The sequence below is a fragment of the Mugil cephalus genome, chromosome 17 (assembly GCF_022458985.1).
Source record: "Mugil cephalus isolate CIBA_MC_2020 chromosome 17, CIBA_Mcephalus_1.1, whole genome shotgun sequence".
NCBI classification, from domain to species: domain Eukaryota; kingdom Metazoa; phylum Chordata; class Actinopteri; order Mugiliformes; family Mugilidae; genus Mugil; species Mugil cephalus.
Genome location: NC_061786.1, coordinates 2,644,751 through 2,666,221, shown reverse-complemented (window position 1 = coordinate 2,666,221; position 21,471 = coordinate 2,644,751). Strand labels below are relative to the sequence as shown.

Genomic DNA, 21,471 nt, shown 5'->3' with positions numbered 1-21,471 from the left:
TTTCATTGCTGTTTGCCAGCCATTAATGGGTGGTATTTGTCACCGACTCCTAATTTTGTTCACATTTGCCTTCTCTCATGTCTTTGTGCCACTGTTTGCTAAAAGTCTCTCCCTTCACAGGCTTGTCTTTCAATCCCAGCTGGGGGATGCAGGGATGCGGGGATGGTGGGGGGGGGTGTAGACGGAGGCTGTAGATGGAGGCTGTATGGAGCTGCTCTCTCCCTGAGGAGCCTCTTCTGCCAGCCCAGTGCCACAGATCAACAGTCAGCCAGCCAGCCGTGCACTGACCTCATCCCGCTCTCTCTCTCTCTCTCTCTCCCTCTATTTCTGTCTCCTTCTATCTCGCTCTCCCTCCCTGCCAGAGGCACTTGCTGTCCCCATGTCTCCTTCCTACGCCAACTGCCTGTCCTGCTACCAACGGTGCATGTCTGTCTGGCAACCCCTCTGCCTGCCTTTCTGTCTGCTGCTCTGCATGCCTGTCTCTCTCCCAGCCAGACCGTCCATTATTCCTCCGGTCCTCCTGTCTGTCTGCTTTTGTGTCTGTGTCTCTGTCTGTGTGCACGGGTGCCTGCCTGTCCATCTGCCTGTCTGCCTGCCAGCCCTCTCTCAAGCCAATACCTCTCTACCGGAAAGCAGCCAGGCTGTCAGTGGCTCTGCCAATCTGCCCGGCTATCTGCCTGTCTATTCGTCATCTGTTTGTGTCTCTATTTGTCTGCCTGCTTTTCTATCTGCCTGTTTACCTGTCTCCCCGTCCATCTGTCTGTTATCTGTTTGTCTGTCTTCATTGAGGTGTCATGTAATCAATTTCGGGGAGGTGTCAAGAATAAAGCTGAAATCTCATGTCTCAATATTTCTCAGTTTGACACTACACGGCGTTTGCACAATATGCCAACACACTGGAGCCAAAGTGGGCTAACAACTGGTAAAATATTTATATTTGATTGCAAGGCCACCAGCAAAAGTCCCCAAAAGCTTCTTCAATATTTGCTCCTCTTTTTCTCTATGAATTTTGCACTCGTACTATGAATATCACTTCGCCGTTCCACAAAGAAGAGCAGGTTTTCTGGGACCAAACACTCCACAGCACGTCTCAGGGAATGATGCACCACAATTTGTGAGGGCTTCTTTCTTGGCAAACAACAACTTTTCATTCACTGTCTTTCCAAACAAGATGCCCGGAGCCCTCCTCTGTCTTCAGACGCTTAGTCATCAGTCCAACTTCCTGCTAATAGTGTTCCTGTCTCATTCACAGCTCTCCGTGGCTTTAAGAAGATGTTTGCTGAATTGAAAAAAAGGCTCTCCTCTCTCACTAACGTTTCTTTCTCTCTTCCTCTCTGTCACTCCCCTACGCGCTCCCCTATTCTTGTCTCAACAGGAGAGCGAGAGAGCGTTTGACTGGCTCCTCTCAACCAAAGGCTGTACTGCGCGCTCGCTCAGCAGTCAAGGACAACTCTAATAGCGGTAGAACAAAAGAAAAGGGGAGAGGGAGAGGGGGAAAGAGAGGCCGATGAAGAGAAACAAGCACGCTGTGGCGCAAGGATCTTTGAAATTGTACGTATTGTGAAATAATAATAGTGTGTAATTCCCTTTTCGGTGGAGCTGACTTTGGCCCTGCAACACTGTCCACAGGTGGAGTGTGAAAAAAAAGGGAATTTAAATCTACCTCTATTTTACATATCACACAGCTCAATAGGCAGCTCTCAGCAAGCGGCTCACTAAATTTTCCCCTGGGCATCGAGCACATACAGAACCACATACAATACATTCATTAAAGTGAATATGGTCCACATTTTCAGAAACATGTCCCCACAGTCTTCCGTCTATCTAAAGCATTATACATTGCCACCATTTCTTTATAATGTTTTAATCATACCCTGTGTATTTCACATTCCTGGGGAATTTTATTTTCCCGCATTTAATATTTTTTCTTTTCCCGCGCGCTGTTTTTACCAGTTGTTTTAAGGGAGCAATTCACTGTATTAAATCTTAAATAGATATTTTTTTATGTAATTCTGCAATATTGCATTCTCTTTGCAACACGTCTTCTCGATAGTATTAAAATTCAATGTGACATCCCTTAAAAAAGTAAAAACAATAAACCACGCCGTTCTTCCTTTCTTCTCTCTGACACCTCAGTTTGTGTTTACAGTCACTCCCACATAAAGCACGGAGCTCGCTATGAGCACATTTAAATGCCTCTGCAGCCAGATAGCTAATCCCTGTTGTGGATTGGCCCAGTTAGTGGTCCCCAGCTTTTGGAAGGCAATGCTAAACTGGGGATGAAGTGGGAGGGGGGTTGTGGGTATCTCTCTATTTATAATGGTAAACCTGGCCCATGTTTCTGCTGTGCTGATAGATGTTATCTGTGTCAGCCTTTGTTTCTTCCTCTCTCTCCTCCTCTTCCCTTGTGCTCCCTCTGTTCCTCCCTACACAGTCTGTCTGTCTTCTGCTCTCTTTCATTCTTATTCCCTGTCTTTTTTCTTGTTCTCCTCTGCTTCTCGCTCCTCTCCTCCCTTTCCTTTCAGTCCGTTGCCCAGATGCAGTGAAGGCAGCTGCGTTGTGTTTTAAAGTGAGCCTGGTTGAAACCACTGTGCCTGGCATCTGCTGTTGGCAAAAAATAATAACCAACCCCCACTACAGGCATCTATCTCTGTCTCCCTCTCCTGCTCTGCCTTGCCATCCTTCTGCCTTTTAATCCAATGAAATGAGATAAAAGACAACTGCTGTCCTTTTAGGGAGGAAAGGGTTAACCAGCTACCAAGCTCTTCTTCCAGCAAGCTCACTAATAACCACCAATTATTGAACTGCACATCAGTGTACAAGAAAAGAAAAAAAAAACTCTCTATGTTAGTGAAGGCTTGTTAGCCCAAAGGTACAGTGCATACTGCAGCTAGCTAGCTAGCTAACTAGTTTCTCAGCTAGAGTACAGTCCAAATTAGGTCCCCACAGATTCGTAATGCCAGTGTTTGTTAGACATGATGTAGAAACCTCCTGATCAAGCTAACAAGCTAAACGTGCCGGGTGGCTGTCTGGACGCCCATCTGATAACTGTCAACAAAGAGAATGACAACATAGGCAGCCAGCTAGGGATCTCATTTAAGTCAGCTAATCAGACACAACCGCACTTGGTGCTAAGGTGGAGCCCTCCTGAGACCAAAGCGTCGGAGTCGAGGGGAGCGTATCATCTGACTCTGCCAGGGAAGACGCACCCAAACATGGGGGCTAAGGGAGACGCAGGCAGGCTGTGGGAGTTGGGGCTGTAATTAGGTGCCCTGAGCTTGACGCCCACACGCCTCGAATAAGACGCCATCCATCCATCCCTTCCTCCCTCCTCTCTGCAAATACGCTCTCAGGCGCCTGGGCTCTGGTACACACAGACGCACAGGTGCGCATCACACACGTACACACGTACGTAAAGTGTACAGTAAATAATTACGCTATATCTTCATCAAGCATGCAATAAGAGATGAACTCACCCACACAGCTATTTGTAAAAATAGACGCAAAAAATCTCATGATGCATGTAACCACACATAGCAATTAAGAATTATTCAGAAGCAAAGCTGACAAACTATACATGTATTCAGAAGCAGTCTTTCACAAAGGGACGAGTTAGTCAGGGGAACACAAGATTGACACCAATATTGTCAATTTAAAAATGATTTACGTCTGTGTTTAGTAGCAGAAATTGCTTTATTAACTATCTTATTTCATATAATTTTCAATAAATCAAGGTGAACATGTGAACTTAACAAAAGGTTTGCTGTGCGGAAACGCTCTGTGTTTATACATTGCACCAGCTACTTTTTTTTTTTTTTTTCTGACGACAGAACAGCCAAAATATAAAAATATATGCCAATATAATTTCCACTCTGAACAAAAATAGAAACCAGAAATCAGTCCCAAAGCTAGCTATCTCAACTGCAAGCCTGTCTCCCCATCTCCCCTGGTCCGTGAGAGCAGAACACACTGGTGCGCTGGCTTTTGACCACGGCAATTTTAATCAGTCTTTTTCACACTTCATTGGGAATTCATCGCCGCCTTCCCCCTTCAAACATTGTTTGGAAGAGTTATCAGCGGCAGGCAGCATATCCGGTAATTATACATGCAAGGTAACGCTGGGAGCTGGGCTGAATATTTCAGCCAAATGCATGTGCTGCTGAGAGGCACTGGAGGGTACAGCTGCTTCATAATGCCGGGTCTGTAGCAGCCATGATTGAAGAATGGTGTCTGAGAGTCGCATCCAGAAACTAGTCCTTTGCTAGATGTGTTGTGAAGTGGGTTGAAACATTAAGTTTAAAGCAACATGATTTGCATTACAATGAGCCATTTCATTACAATGGGAAAGGTGTTATTTTTTTATGTATATCTATCCCATGAATTAAAGCAGATTGCTGTGTTATAGATGCAAGCACACAGCAGATGGAGAGTGTGAGTGTTTCAGCACATTGCATATTTGAATGTGTTGCAGAGGCATGGTGCAAACACTACTAGAGACTAGATCGCTAAAAATTTTGATGGTTCAACGTGATTGTTTACTGTGTGAGTAAGAGGCCAGCTGTTAATAGGTTCTGAACACACAGCCAGCGAAAAAACCACAAAGACACACACGCAGACACGCACACTGAAACCACCAGTCAGACACTAGAGGGTCCTCTAGGGAACATAGCAGCGGAGGCAACAGTGACTCATCCAAACGGTCACGGAACACACAAACACACACGCACACACATCCTCCATGGCAGCCCGGCTGTCAGATAGCATCACCAGCCAGCCTATGGAGCACTGTTGACAGGTGTGGCCCGCCAGTCACGCACACACACACCAGCCAGCCACGTCCTCCAACCCCTCGCCTGACAGGAAACCACATGTGATAATGTACCCCATTCTGTGACTGTGTGTGCATGTGTGTTTGATAAAGAGAGGGACAAAGTCAGAGGCTGTATGTTTTGTCAGAGTGCACGCGTATGCGTCTGCGCTGTCTGTGTGTACATGTCTCTGTGCGGGTCTGTCTGCATCCATACAGGGGTTTAATGTACTCTGCGTGTACGTGTGTGATACATCAAGGCCAATCTGTGCTGTGCTGCTATATGAACATGCTGCTGCAGCTGTGAGTACTGCGTAGAGAAGGATGGAGACAGCTCAAGCGTGGCAGTAAGATCAATAGAATAAAACCGAGCTTGACTAATTCTTTCACTATTGTTTGAGAGTGGAACAGTATAGAGGCATATGTCTCTGTATGCTTGATGCAGGTTCTTGTATTTTTCACTGCAGTAAGGGTCTTTTAGGCACAGACGGTGATGTATGTACTTGTGTGTTTATACTATATATATGTGTGTGCATGTGTAAACACACACATATGATGTATATGTATATAAATCATATGTGAGTGTAACGAATGAGTTCTGTGCTCTGTGAGTGCATTCCTGCCAGTGTATGTATGAATGAACAATTTAGAATGGAGCGCTCTTCACACACAAAACCAGCTGTGCTGCTGCCCACCGGTACACAGATCCACACTGTTACCAAATTCACAGGAAACGCAGCAAACCAACGCACACAGCCTTCAGCCCCCGTGAACTCAATATATTGTAAAAATGTCTCAAAGCTTGAAATCTTTAATATTACTCTTTGCTCCATCCAAATTAAAGGTCACGTGTTTCGAGCGTGGAACAGTCATACTTTTTCTTTCCATCTTTCCTGCCAAAGGCTGGTTCAGTGCACTCAAACACGCCAACAACTGGACACTCACATGCGGGTATCATACGCAAACACTGGCCACCCACACCCAGGCACGTTACTCAGAGGACACACACATACACACACACACACACACTCATGAACATCTACAACCCACTCTCTTGCCTCTAAGCAGTCTAGTCCAGTTACTACAAAGCCCACCAAGAGCTCTTTGCAGATCAAATAATCATGCCTTCCATCTGTTTCCATTTCTCTACATTAGCTTTGCGAAGGCACCCTACAGACCCTGTTAAGAAGCGCTGCAGCCATGGGTAAAATAATGATTCCTCTCTCAACCCCCTACTCCTCATTATCTCCATCCAAAGCCAGTTCAATGACAGGGAGCAGATATGGGCCAATTGCATGCTCTGTCCTTACCCGTTCTGTAATGTCATCTTGCTGTGATATTATGCAGGGTTTTCAATGTTATGGGCTTTTCATAGGCTGTAGTTATTTTGCCGTCATTATAATAATACACTTAAAGTAATAGCATAGACTAGGTCTGAGTCTTTCATGAATCCTTTTCCATTCTATACTCATTCATTTGAACGATCAAGTCAGACTCACACTTAAGGATCACATGTTTTAAATAATCAGACATAATCCATAAACTGTGGTATGAAAATGTAAAATATAATTTAACCATATTCCTTATGCAGTCAGGTGGGAAGCTGAGATCCAGCCTGACAGAGTATGTGCCATCTCGCTATTGAGCTTAGTTGTGTGAGTGCGTTGGGGGTTGTGGGGGGTTGGGGGGGGGGGATGTTTGGTCTCTGTTATGCAAGATGGAAATGAGTTTGCCACGCTTTGCTGTAGCCAAGCTATTTTGGAACAGCTCACATCGGAAAACGCTGGGCCGAGCAGGAAAATTAGGTCACTTACACGAGCAGGGCAGGGCCTTCTTTCGGGGCGCAAGCCACGGTGAGGGCTAAGACTAAAGAACTAAAACGTGTAGCGCTATTTATTCAGGGCAGGGAGTACACAGATTTGTGTAAAATGAACAAGATGCAGGAGCTTAACAGAAGCGAAGCAAAGAGGTATTTTACAGAGACCTGGCAATGACCTGAATACATTGCAGCAGTGCAAGGGAAGCAAGCATCCAGCTCTGAGTGCACAGCTTCATATTTCCCCTGTATTTTGAAGCAGATCACACTACACACTGTGACTTTCTTGTCTGTATCCAGAGACTGATGCTGACACAGAGGGTCTGATTTATTATGCATGGGACTGTGGGGCGCAATTGGTGAGGGAGAATGAGAAACGGCGGCATACTCCTTGTTAACAGTAAATATGTGATCCATCCCCCTCGTTAACCGCCGAACTGAGATGAAGAAAGGAAGGCAAAACTTGCGCCAACCCCCCTCCCGTTCACAGTCATATTTGAACTAATCATCCACTAGGACGGGGGAAATCCTGTTACAGAGGCCACGATAACAATGAAACAGAGATGCACTGCAGTCAGACGGGGAAGAGAGACACATGATTTTTGGGAGACAGACAGGGGAGGGAGGAGCTGCAGATACGATGTGGGTAAACTGTATGTGTGTGTGTGCAGAGAGAAGAGAGAGACGCAGGCTAAGATAAAGGAAATGACAGAGGGAGAAGAGGAAGGACAGGCATGGAGAGTGTATATGAGGACAGTTAGATCAACTAGAGCTGCGTGCGTGGCTGCTCGGGTGTGTGTATGTGTGCGTGTTGGGGGGAGGTAGACGGTAGGCCCTGAGGTGCCTTGTCAGCAGTTTCAAGAGGCCATGTCTGAGGAGGGCTGCAGGTGGCAGGTGGATATGTTCTAGTTTGAGGAGTGGCATCTCTGTCTGCTAACACAGTCTCACATCCACCTATAGGTCTACAGACATACAAAAAACCCAATGCATTCACATGCATGTAAACAAATGCATAAGGTTTAGTTACGTGCTGGCATTTTATCTTCATTGCACTTTCCTAGCTAACTCTCAAAGTCCTGAGATAAAGCAGATGCGTTGGTCATTATTTTTGTTTTCAATATACTATACAATAGTACTACTATACAAACACACATACACACACGTTAAATATGTAGATAAAGGAACTGACAGTTGCCATACCTTAATAATTTTGTATCAACATATTTTTCTTATCTGCGATGATGCACTGAGATTGTATTCTCTCGTCGGGGTTCGATAGACAGACTGATAACGGAGCCTCTGTGACAAAATGTCACTCCACCTCGAGGCTCCAGAAAACTGGACGACAAACGAAGTGATTGATTCAACTCAAATGCACACAACCAAATCCAGATTATCTGAACTAAAATGGCCTTTCCAATTCAAAAGGCAGTTCTGACACACTATAACAAGAAACCAAATCAAAAGTGAGTGCTCCCCATTTTTTTGTTTTGTTTGACACAATCCTTTCTGCATCTTAGTTTGATTTTCGGAGCTAGTCAAAGCTAGACATGAGTGCTAAGTGGTCAAAATTGAATCCAAATCATTGTTTCCCAAACAAAAGCTGTATGTTCACGAAACAAAGCTATTGATCTGCGCTGTTTTCTGGGAGTCTCAGTGGAAGTGTGTGTGTGTCTGTGTGTGTGTGTGTGTCAATATTTATGCATCTATGTCTGTTTATGTTCCAACTGTTCCGAGCGTTTGCCGCAACTTGCATATTTGCATGTATGTGTACACATATGCCTCGCCCCATCCGCACATTTGGTGCCACGTGTGTATAACTTTGTGTGTGTGTGTGTGTGTGTGTGTGTTCGATGAGCCGTCAGTCCTAAAGAGGGGCTGTGCTGCTGTCATGCAATGACACCTCTCATTTGCTGCTGTCTTGTGAAGCGAAGCTGAAGGCAGAGGTCAGGCCACCCTCACAGAGACGCTGCGACTCAGAGCACATCATGTCTGCCTGCCTGCCTCCTAACGCTGCACTGTAGGCCTCAGCCAGCCGCACACGCGCAAACACACACACACACACATTCATGCATAAAACAATCACAAATACATTCATTTGCATACACACAAACAGAGACACATGCTTGCTCAAGCTCTACAAATCAGCTGCATGTATTTGAATTTCCAATTAAGCGTGCTTCCTTTCCAGCGTGCCTCAAATACAGCTCTTCAGCACACACACGAAGCGGCGCCCAAAAATGAAAAGGGTCACGAAAATTGACAGTTTCACTGTCTGTAGCAAGAACTGCATCAAGATTTACATCCGTTCTATCTAGCACATTACAGCAGCTATGGAAAAGAGAAACGAGGATGGCGCAGCGCAGAAGGGGAGACCTGTAATGTCTGTCCAATGCAACGCTACCCTCAATAATCAACTCCTCTCTCAACACCCCCAGCCTCACCCCTCCTTACCCCTGTAGGGCGTTCATTCATCTCGACTGGTGTCACATGCCGTCATCAATTACCCATTAGACAGTGTAATATTCACCCAATATTGCCGGCGTGTGACTGGGAGATTTTAGAGTGATCAAAACCGACAAATCTGATTTACAGAGCGAGCATAAATAAGGAGATTGTGCCCTCCCTGATTGCCCTGTTGAATAATGGATGTCTGTTTGGTAATCATTTTCCAATATCTCTCCACTTTCCCATAGACTGGCCTAGCAGAGTCCTTTATTTCTTTGTGTCTTTCTGTATTCCTTTCTCTATGGTTTTCTTTCTTTCTTTTCATCTCCACGTTGTAACTGTAGACCGGAAACAGCCAGGATTTCCTTCAAATCTGCCCATCACTAAAGTGAGGTGTTTTACCCCAACCAGACTCTTTGACCCAAAAATCTGGGGCCTTACTTAACTCCTAGTAATGACGTTACAATGGCTGCATCATAACTGTGAAGGCGGTGTTGTTATGGTCGAAACATTTCCTTTTCTGATTCATTGATTGTTGTTTAGAGGAACAAAATGTCAACCGGCATGAATATCACTACTTATTTAATTGCAAAGGTTTTACCAACCTACAGTTGAAAACAAAATTTAGATTTTAACAGAAACACAACTAAAACAGCAAGGGATTCTATGTCTGCACAGTTTTTACTTATTTCTTTCTTCCATGGTGTGATGGATAGGAGTCTATTTACGAATTATAAATCCATATTCATGTTTTAGTAAATAACATGCATTCTTAGAAATGTAATGATACTTGTGTGTGTGAATGAGTGAACATTTCAATTTCATTTTTCAGCTACAGTTTGATCAGTGGCCGATGGTCGTAGCTCACTAGATTCAGAATCTAATGACGTGCGCAGGCAAAGTAAACTAAAGGTTTATCACACAAGTGCATATGATTGAAATGCTTGCTAGTCTGTCTTCCCATTCTATCACTTATGCTTACGCAACCTTCAATTCATACTAAATGTAGTTCTAAAACTAATTGTAATCGCATGACAACAACATAAGCAGTCTCAAGGTCAGAGCTTTGATGATATCGTAGCAGCGCTCTAAACTGCTGCTCCTGAGCTCTTTGTAATATTCTTCAAGGCACAGTTGTCTCTAATGGGAAAAGGCCAAACCAGGTTATGAAAATTCTTATTTACAGCTAGCTGCCAGGCTGTGTGAAGTAGGTCACAGCGGCTCCTGAAATGGAGCGAACCTCGCTCACACCATTTAATACTTTTCTCTTGAATGCTCGCTGCCTTACAATGGCACTGGAGGGAAAGACACAAACACACTGTTTCCTCCTCCTCAGTAAGAGGCTTGACTCTACTGTTAAAATGTGTCCCACACTGTGGGAAAGTCCGGTTTATTTACTATGGCAGAACAGCAGAAATATACAGCAACATCACACTCTGTAAATATCACAATTTATAGCTACTGCTGTAGTAATATTACGCATATTGGAGTAGTTATAAGTCCAGAACAGCTGATCAGCACATACTCTTAGACACAAAAAGTCTAACCATGAAAAGATGCAGTCCTGCACTGCCCAGTTTTAGTCAGGAAGCCGTCTAACAGCAAATGATCTCGGTGGCCTACAGATCAGGCAGGTTAATATAATGCTACCATAGCCTTGTCAGGAACAGCAGTTTGTGCTCATCATCATATACGATGACATTTGCAACTTATACAATATGTCAGACAGTTCTGGATAGGTGTGGGGACAGCGTCGTCCCCTGGGCTGATGGATGCCGGTGGGAGGATGTTATGCCACAAGGTGAAAATGTCCATTAATCAGCTGTACTTCCTCCACTGCCTTGGCTTTCCCATTACCAGTGCACTCCAGGCAACCTGATTGGTTTTTAATTGGCCTGCCCGCCAGGAGATAGATCACGTTTTCCTCCAGGAAAGGCACAAATGTGTGTCTATGCAATGAAGGGGCACCCGTGGTGGAATACCCACACTGAATCTGTATACTATTCTGTGCAACCCATTATACCTACTACTATTTATCTAAATCACAAGTGGGACAAACAACCCGATCTAGGTGGTAAACTGCATATTGCTACTATTCCTAGTAACTTTTGTTATGACATATGTAACTACGATTGTGTTATTTGCATGAATCCTTCATTATGCTAAAAGACAAGTGCGCTATGATGGAAGGATTCCAATTTCATTGATTTTACCAGCTGTACAAGACACATATTGGAGAACAATCAACAGCAATTTTATTTCCACTTATTTAGTCACACAAGTGTCTGAAGCTTTGAAGACAAGGGCAGTTATAGTGGCAATTTCCACTGCTGTGTAACTTAATGGCTGAATGAAATGTATGCACTGTTTTGATTACCTTTACTGTGGCACAGTATTTTCTGTAAGCAAAGCTACAAACCATGAATTTGGGTCTGACTGATATACCATAATTAACAGCCCGTAGAAGCAAGCGCAGCAGGAATGCATGTGTGAAGGACATGGGAGCAGCTACATCTTACACTGAGTAGATGTCAGTATTGACAATACGTCTGCTCAGATAGATCAATCTCTTCTGCACCCTCGCCTGACCATGTCACTGAGACAGATTGGAAGACCGCATCGATTACGTATGGTATTTTCACAAAGGTTCCAAAAGATACACATTCTTTTTCTTGTGGTTCACAGCGCAACCACAATCTGATTTCTCAGGCCTTTGTAAAAAAAAAAAAAAAAAAATTGGGAGAAAAAAAATTCAGATTTGTCATGAAATATTTTAAAAGGAAACTTCTGCCTAATTAAATTTGGGTTATACTGCGATTATAGTGTTGGCAAACTGTAGGCCATTGTGCCATAAGTGTACCGCAGTCTGAAGTCAAGTGTAGATCACATTATTCTGTAAGCCTGTCTAAGGGTCATCTGCTCTCTACTGGGGATATAGGCTCATGTTGCTTTAAGTAGCGCAGTCTACTCAGAGCTGCATCCAGTCCAACAGAGGCTGCTGATGGAACTTTTTCTGAGACCTACCACAGCTTGTAAGAATGTGTAGGGATGCACTTTAAGTCTTCAATTTTCCTACAATTTTCGTAATGCGAGTTTATATCATGGCAATATTATTGTTGTACAATGTTGCATGGCATATATATGTAATTTTATTTCTGCGAACATTTTCAGAATTCCTTTAAGCACCGTGGTCTCTCTCATAGGTTTAAAATCAGCTGGTTATTCTATTTCAAATGCACGTGCGAAGAGATAAAAGACTGGCACAATATTCATTTTTTTAATGTATATTTTAAATGTTTTAATATAAAAGGTAACCAGAATTTATAGTAAAGAATCAACATTTTATATTACCAAAGTATTTGAAATTACCAAAAGACCTAAACGTGTTTTTGAATAGACACTGCATTAACATTTCGCTTGTTTTTCGACACAGGGAAGGTGACCAGCAGACCTCACGGACAGGCTGAATGTAGAGTCACGCTATATCGTACATGGCTCAGACATGCTAAGGATAATTTAGTACATGTGGGAGTCAGACGCTCAACATGGAGGCTAATATTAGCGAGCGGCTACCCCCCAACCCACTACTGCCGGTTTCATGAAGGGGATCCCCAGGAGGCTATTTGCTGCTCATTCATTAGGCTGCTGAGGAAAAAGGGACACACAGTGTCTCCCACGCAAGGCTGGAGAAAAGACCTTCACCCATTCATCCATTTGATTCCGCAGCCATACTTATTTTTGGTGCGTTTACAATTATACTTGAGATAATCTATAGGTCTATAGAGATACATTCATATTATTAATTGAGAGCAACAATAAAATACTCAAGAACATACTGAGCATAGATGCAGGAAATAACAGTCACGCGTTACAGTCACCGAGTACAGTGCATCTTATGACCTTACAGTCTATATTCAGCAACCCCATCAACACCCAATTTCCTCTCCCCTCCAGCTCCGACTAGACTGTTGTGATTATGAGGGGCTGGGTCCTTTTACTTTCATACCAGAGCGGGGGAGAGGAGAGAGAAAGAGAGTGAGAGAAAATGGGGAGGGGGGGTTCCCGCAACATTGGTCTCGGTAAGACCCAGGTAGCGTGCTTTCCCTCTATAATTTAATCACATTCAGCTGTCTCCCTGTCCTCGGCTCGCTCAGCAAAGCACATCAGGCACCGCGGTGGCACACACACACACACACACACACATATACACACACACAGACTGTCAGCTCACCAGCACAAGTCTACCCCTAACAAGCAAGACATCTCCTTCCTCTTGCAGCTTAAGGAACATCCCAAAGAACATGGCTTCACCTCATGCCAAGCAGCTTGTCTCGGTCGCCTCAACAAAATCACACAAATGTAGAGATACACTGGACTTAAGGGAATTATACTAAAGACAAGGGCTACCATTCCGACTGTCAGACAAAACTGGAGTTAAAAAAAAACAAAAACATTAATTACAAGTTATAAATTTTGTGAGGACAAAATCAGCTTCTTTCTTCTATGAATTGAGATTTGACTAAATCTATATACAGTAACTTAAAATATTAAAAGTAACACTGTGACAACTAAACTTTTGCTGCACCTACATACTCTAGATTTGTTTCTTTAAGTAAAAAAAAAAAAAAGAATCAAAAAAAAGAATCTTAGCACAGGAAATGCACTGGCACACTTCCACACAGTATCCCCAGATGTGTCCAAACATTGTCTCATTTTGTTGACATGAGAAAGATGTTTCGTGACACACTTTAGGCAAGGGAGAGCAGACACAAGTAGCTCACTTTGTATCGGAGCTTTGTTTGTCTTGACAGAATGAAGCATGTTGCAGCGCATCTGCCTTCTGCTGTGTGTATACAGTATATGCCACCCACGGGAGAACACACAGGCACACACAACAACATCTGCATTGTTGTTTCTTCCACGCAAACCAGAAAAACACTGTTTGTAGGGTGAAATAGAGACCGAAGGGACCGATGCGTGTGTTTTAATGCATGCAACTCAACCAAGTCGAGTTTACTGTATTTTAAGTTGGGAAGCTCTCTTCCAACTTCCAATTGTCCTCTTCCCTCCCTCAGTCTGTCCTCTGTCTCCATTTCCACTGCTTCTAATTGTTTTTTGACTGTCACAGCACGTACCTTTCAGACCTCAGAGTGACACCAAAGAGAGCACCTTACACAACATATTTGTATCAGTAAAATAACACATGTAAGTAATGTAAATGAAAAAGGTATTGGAGATGTGAGTTAATCTATAATAAGTAATTATTCAGTATTTAACAGCTAAACTAAAGTATTATGATAAGAAATGCTCCAGCAGACGTCTGCAGTGCAGCGTTATTCACAAAACTTACAGAACAAACTTTTAAATGGGCACTCCTACTGGAATGGTACTGCTATTGTACAAGCTTCTTTGTAAAATAAAAACAATTTGATACACTTCTAACTACATTGCAGAACCATAATCATAAGTTATTCCACGGAGTCGAAAGCAATACATTAGAAACGTAACGTTAACCTTCCAAGCGCAACCATAATAAACTACCCAGATCATTTCAGCGGGCTGTTAGATTTCCTTACTGAAGTCACTGCACCATAACTTCACACAAACAAACTAGAAATCTGAACAAAAGAACATGAACGCAACTGACGCTATAAGAAAACTGTACAATTTCACACCTCTGAAAGATTGCAGATACAGTTGAAAGTCCAATCAATGGAAAAGCAGAGACATAAGATGTCACAAGCAAGCACAAGTTACCTACCAACTGCAGTCTTCTCTTTAAACTTTTCCTCCTGCTCTCCACAATGCGCTCCTCTCCTATTTTCAGTCTTGCCTTTATTTCTTCTATTTCCTCCCTTATACACTCCCAAATCACTTACTGTGCTCACTGCAAAGTTCTGCTCTCCTCCTGCATGCAAATCATTTTTACGACTTGAGAGATGACTGGGAATGAAGGAAGGAGGGAGAGCGACGGGAGAAAGGATGACAGAGGGGTGGAGGAGTGGAGATAATGGTTGGAAGGCAGACGACCAATGGGCCTGGAGCCTAATGGAAAAAGGGAATCAGGACACACCAATGAGGCGCAGCCTGGAGAGAGCGAGAAAGAGAGAGAGCGAGCGAGGGAGAGAGAGCGCAAGCAAGAAACAAGCAAGGGAAGCAGGGATGGCGAGAGCACAGTCGGAAGGAGACGGTGTAACGCAGACCGAGAGAGACACTGAGGGAGAGAGAAAGCACACAGAGAGAGCCCAGAGAAATAGAGGGAGAGGGGAGAGAGAGGGAGAGGAGAGCTGTACATAGTGGCTGTGCACAGTAGATGGAGAGAGGCGAGAATCCCAAGCGAGATGGAGAGACTGTAGATCAGAGAAGAGCGAAATAAAGAAAGGAAAGCTCACGGAAAGAGAAAAAGAAAGACAGGAAGAGGAAGGAAGAAAAGGATAGAAGGAAGGAGCTGACTTACCCGGGTACTGCTAGTGGCATCCTTCACACACCGCCTCGCAGACTCCACACACACATACACATGCACCCACCCCAGCGATAGAGGCGCACGCCGCGCTGCCGCTGAGACTAACCAATAGCAAAAACAACAAAGGAGAGGACTGCCAAAGCCGACTGGTATACCCTAAAGCAATTGTGCCTGTGTGTGTCTGTATATGTGCGTGTGCGTATATGTGTGTCAGGGAGAGAGGCTGGAAGTGTGTATGAGCATGTGTTTGTGCTGGGAGCAGACAATTGAAGGAAGCTAAAATGCTCTCTCTCTCCTTTCTTAGTCCTAGCAGCTGAACTGCTTTCCTTGTCTATGTCTTTCTCCTTCTATCTGTGTATCTCGCTCTCGCTGTACACTGCATGTATGTCCTCCAACACTCAATATGTTCTCACTCCCTCCCTTGCTCTCTCTCTGCCTGCTAATGTGCCCTCCCTTCCCCTTCTCCCTCTTATACATTTATTCAGGGCTGCAGACTGTCTGCTCCCAGAGTCAGTTCTTCCCACGGGCCCTGGGTAGAGATGAAGGGAGGCAGGGAAAGGAAAGGAGAATAGAAGAGGGATGGGGGTGAGAGCGTGCCATGTGAAACATGTGTAGTGCATTTATTTTAAACGGGCGCGATACAAATTTGTGGCTTTAAAAAGGCGAAATGAGCCCCGCTCGTGGTTCAATGCAAATTCTTTGGGCTGGGATCGTTCAGAGATCTCTGAGAGACGCAAGATGCAACTTAAAGGAAGTCTCTGGCTGATCGCTAGCCGGCTGTTAATTAACGCTTTCCCCCCATTCCAGGCTTCGAGGCTGGCTGAGCACCAGAATTAGGAGTGCATAAGATGAATGAGTATTGAAACAGGCTAGCTGTAGCCATGTGTTCAGTGATGAGCACTGCTCCCATGCAGTAGACAGTGTTTACAATATAATCATGCTCAAACCATAAAGAGGGTGACATTCATGTGCACCCTTGTGTGAATGAAAATGGGAATAACAACGTGATGATTTCCATATTTACCCAGATATGCAAACACAGAGAATGCTAATTTGATCCCTGAGACATCATCATAATTAGATTATAAATTAGGTTCATTTCTTACCGGACAAGAGGTGCTAATTCATTCACTCTCCCCCCACTGGGGTAGACTCAGCTGAAAATGCTGCAGCCCTCCTATAGGCAGAACACAATGCTGAGGATTTCTCACATGACAGAGACGGGCAATAACATTTTCAAACGAATTCATGCTCACACATAAATATTCAGCAAAACATACAAATATGCCCATGCTGTGGCCCTTAAATCAAGGCTAAATGTATATGAGGCACATTGTTTTGATGTGCCCACATAAAAGTAAACAAATCAAATGCCATGCTGCAGTATTTTACAGAACCAACAAGCACTGCTCTCTCCAACAATGCTGCCAGGCAGCTGAGGAAGGCATGATAAGTACTCTGGTGGGTTGGGACACAGATGCCTTGGGGGCGTTCAATATTACCAAATTCAAATTCTTATTTGGCTATGTTAATGCCAATCAAGCGCAATTAATTTAGCCCACATTCTTTAAACAAATAAACAAAGGGGGGAAATGTGCACGGCACACACAGGACAGTGCTGGTAATTTGAGGAATCGTCACACATGAGGAGTACCAGGCAGAAATCAATGATTATGCAGTTAATGCATTATGATACTTGTGTTTCAGGACACAACTGGAAATCTCAATAATAGAGCGGGGCGGTTCAGGCCTGGGTGTGAGTGTGTTTTTAAGCAGTGGGTTCCCTCAGTTATAAAGTGATTACAGTGAGAATGAGAATACCACAGTTTACACCTTTTGGGAATGTTTAAATGCAGGAGGTCTGAGTTGCTAACGTGGACACTCCATTGTATTCTTAATTTGGGCAAGCATTTGCCATTTGTTTTGTTTTTATTTATTATTTTCTTGTTCTATCTGTTCTATCTGAGCTTGTGCTAACCAACTATTAACATACCAATCCAGAAGAACTCTCCTTCTCTTGTGGAAACACAACCAGCCGTAGTAAAACTACTAGCTACGTGGCTCCGTTGGAAACTATTTAAAAGCTATCTCAACACATGCTGGAACAGAAAATTCAACAGCGCATTTGCATTTGTTGTATGACGAACGAAAAGGGTTTGCCAATGAAAAGGCTTTTTAACGAATTTGGCAGCTAGCTGACGTAGTACAGTTTTTTTCCTGACTTACCAGTTTTAAAAGTTCAGTCGTTGCTGAGAGAAAATTCACATTAAAAGTTACACTCGACCCACACTCGAAAACTCCAAATATGGGGGTCGTGATGGGGCGGAGCTAAAGCAGTCTGGACGCTGAGACCCGCCCACCCAACTCTCCTCTACCTGTTAGCTCAGACTCAAAGCGGGAATGCACTTAATTATGTAGAATACGAAAAAAAAAATGATTTAAAAAAACAAAAAAAAGGCCTCCCTCCCCCAACAAACTATTGAGACCAGACCAAAATCGTCTGTTGTACCAGGCTGTAAACACGCTGTAAAGTTGGGCTTTTTAACATGGTGTCTATGGGGATTTGCTTCATTTTGGAGCCAGCCTCAAGTGGCCACTCCGCACGTTCAGACTGCATCGTTCAGACCCGCAGGTAGCTGCCTGGAGTAAACGTACACTGGCTATGTTGCTAGCTAATTAAGCTACTTACCAGCCACGTTATCATCCAGGGGCTGCCGTAAGGCTCTATGTTATCAGACACCTGTGTTAACGTTCAAAGCTGCACAAATTAATAAATCGATTTTCTTTTAGTCCTTTAACCACCCAGATTGCTTGTGCTGGTGTAGCCTGTCATAAAAACCAATGCATCAAACTGCAGCAGCCTTCCAGCACTTACATCTGCCAACAAAGATGCTATTTGATGCCATCCACTAATAGAATCTTTCTCTGCTCTTTGGAAAGCGACACAGGCAGAGCATGTACAGCGTTCTCAAGCTAAAAATAATTAGGAAAGCCAGCCCAAATTTTGTCTTTCCGACCAACCGTATTTTTACCCGCAAAATAAAACGCCAAACAGCACAAGTGGCCGTGAAGTCGTCCTTTCAGGCAACATCGGCAGCGCTGCAGCAGCCCCCTGTCGAGCAGGCTTAGTGGACAGCTCCCGGTGCTGAAGTCTATCCACACGCTTAACAACTCTGGAGGGAGAGAGGTGGCGATGTAGACCAGAAGGAAAGGAAGGGAGGGAAACCCAGCCTGATACACGCGGTTTTGACGAGTTTTATACAAAATATGCTTATTAATTCTGAATTCTCGTTTTAGTGTAAACTAAGAGCGGTCAACATTTACTCATGCGAAGATTTCAGTCTATGCGAAGTCCTTCAAACCTGACTGTTTTTGTCCCACACGTTATATGAGCTGGACCTCTTGCCCTAAAACTTGTTCCCTGCGCACTTTTAAGACTTCTGGGAAACTTTAAAATGTGTACTCTCAGTAATAGGTTATACTTTCGTTTTTCCATCCCCATCAACATGAGCAATTGTTTGGTTTCACAAATAAAGTATGTTTGTCACTTGACATCAGTATATCTGATGTATTGTTGTTGTATAATAGGCATTTTTGGGAGATCTCTTTTTTAGTTTGACTTATCTGCACCACCTTTTGCAAAAAATATTCTACCTTGTCATATCCAATACTGTCAAGCCTTAGGGACATTTTTACACAATCTGCATACATCACTGTAGTATCGTTGCAATATTTATCCAGCGAATGAATGTGGAGTGAATTTCTACATTTGCTCAGGACCTTGGAAACAGGCACAGCTCGAGGTCCACTTACTCACTCATTTCGAAGTTTTTAACAATTTTGCATACTTAATCTGTCATTGATGAGTATGTGAAGATTTTAAAATAATTAAATTTCCTCTGAGTAGCAGTTCTTTTGTCATCTGCTCTTGAAGAACAACTGTCAATTCAACTTTTAGACCAACCCGAAAAGAAGCAACCCAGAACTATTTAATTGTTAAACATCTTCCTATAAATAAAATAATCAATAAAAGCAATCAGTGAGAACAATATTCAGCAGATGTCAACTGTGTATTTTAGTCAAGACTCCCAGAACAAGCAAATACATAAACTCAAAGTTTGTACAGTCAAAATTCATCCTGTTTCTCATAATAAAATCTCCAACAAGTGAAACAAACATGTTACAGGAAATGGTAATTGAGTAAAGAGTGTCCAAGAGACACTGAAGAGTGTAAAAGATGTTGGGAGAAATGGAGGTGTTATGTAGATCAGAGGTGATCTCACCACAGAATATTTGCTTTGATTGGAGAACTATATGCTTTTTGTTTTATAACAGACACTGAATATTCTGTATACGTTTTTATTCGCAAAAGAGCACTGGAAATGTATTTGTTCTGTGTGGAAAGTTCCTCCCTATTTTTTTTCTCATTCTCTCCTTCTCCCATTTTCTTCTGTAAAAACAACTATGGAAACTCGTTCTGTATGAAGAAATCTGTTTTACTTTATGTATGTGTTTTTCTGCAAGAGGACAGTGAAAAAGACTGAAAAGACTAATCCAACTTTCTGTTTTTTTAAGGACATGAAAAATACGTTACAGGAGATTATGGAGATCTTTCATTTCGCAGTAGATTACCCTGCCTACATGTTTCGTGCATGTATTTTAAGGTGTTTTCTGGTTCTCTTCTATAGTTTTTGCTTGTACTTGAAAAACAACAAAAACAGTTAAAGTAAAAAAATAAAAATAAAAAATAAAAATCTCACAAGTGGAGTGACTGAAGATATCAGCTGGCATTTAGAAAGCTGCAAAACATTTTTCAAGTCAAAACATTAGCATCAGTTCATCTTGAACCATTAAAGAAGACTCTACTTACCATAGACATCTTCTTAAATTAAACTCTCATCTGAAATGAAAGCGTTCAGTCCAGACTGTAAATCAGTCATTAAAGTAGCAAATGTGATTCAGTTGTTCAACTGATCATGTGTTGAAAATGAGGAAACACAAAGGTGACTGAGCTTATGACCCAGGATGCCTCTGAACTGGGTGTCTGTGGAGGTATCCCTGTGCAAAATTCACAAGTCAGTGATGTGTTAACTTACCTAGCAGTTCTGTGTCTGCCAGAGAGGGGAGACTGTGGTGGCGCAACAGGCTTGTTCCTGCCTATCGCCAAAGAGATCTTTATCAAGTATGAAAATAATGTAGCACCACATTTGCATGTAAGTGCATTTAAATGCAAACCTTCAGCTGAGTACAGATAGGGAGTAAAAGAAAGTGCGTAAGAAAGGAAGGGAAAAAGGGAAACCCAGAGCTGCAGTAGGGATGGAAGGATGTTGCTGAGGTTAGAGGTGTTGATGCTTCAGAGTGGAAGCAAAGCCAGCGCCAGGGAGCCAAAGGAGGGGGAGGAAGACAATCTGTGTGTTTTGGGACTTGAGATGATAGCGTGGGAGAAGGTGAAGGCTTGTTGTTCAGTGGGACCGAGGGAGAAAGGCATGAGGGGTGGGGGGGGGGGGAAAGGAAAGAGGACAAAAGAGAAAGAGTGAACAGAAAGAGAGGTATAAGGTAGGAATGGATGTATTGATGGTGTATTGGGAGTAAGAGAAAGGAGGAATAACAAGATTCAGCCTACTTATGTACAGTATGGTGTGTGCCTTATGTGTGTGTGTGTGAGACAGAGACTGTGTGTGTCTGTTAGGGAGAGAGACAGACTTGGGTCTTTGGAATAGGATGACAAATGTGCCAGACATGAAAGACCAGAGCACACACAAACCCACAGGGAGCCTCTTTACCTGCACACTCGCACACACACACACACACACAGTAACAGCACACACGTGTGCGCAACAATGGCTTCAGGGGATAAACACACTAACACATACACAGACAGGGCTTGCATTGCTACACTTACAAGGGTCCTCGCTGAAAAAATGGGCAATTTAATTA

The 21,471-nt window shown here is 43.3% G+C and overlaps 1 protein-coding gene across 10 annotated transcripts in view; it reads right to left on the bottom strand.

Moving 5' to 3' along the window:
- myt1lb (myelin transcription factor 1-like, b) overlaps positions 1–16,120 on the bottom strand; it is an 86,245-nt gene extending 70,125 nt beyond the window's left edge. For 4 of the 10 annotated variants that reach the window (XM_047611510.1, XM_047611512.1, XM_047611520.1 and 1 more), the window contains exon 1: positions 14,833–15,506. The gene's annotated coding sequence lies outside the window, so the exon portion shown is untranslated. Of the gene's footprint in view, positions 1–14,832; positions 15,507–15,528 lie in introns of those variants that run through there. The other 6 variants (XM_047611513.1, XM_047611518.1, XM_047611521.1 and 3 more) reach the window with 3 other exon arrangements.
- Positions 16,121–21,471: the final 5,351 nt, after the last annotated feature.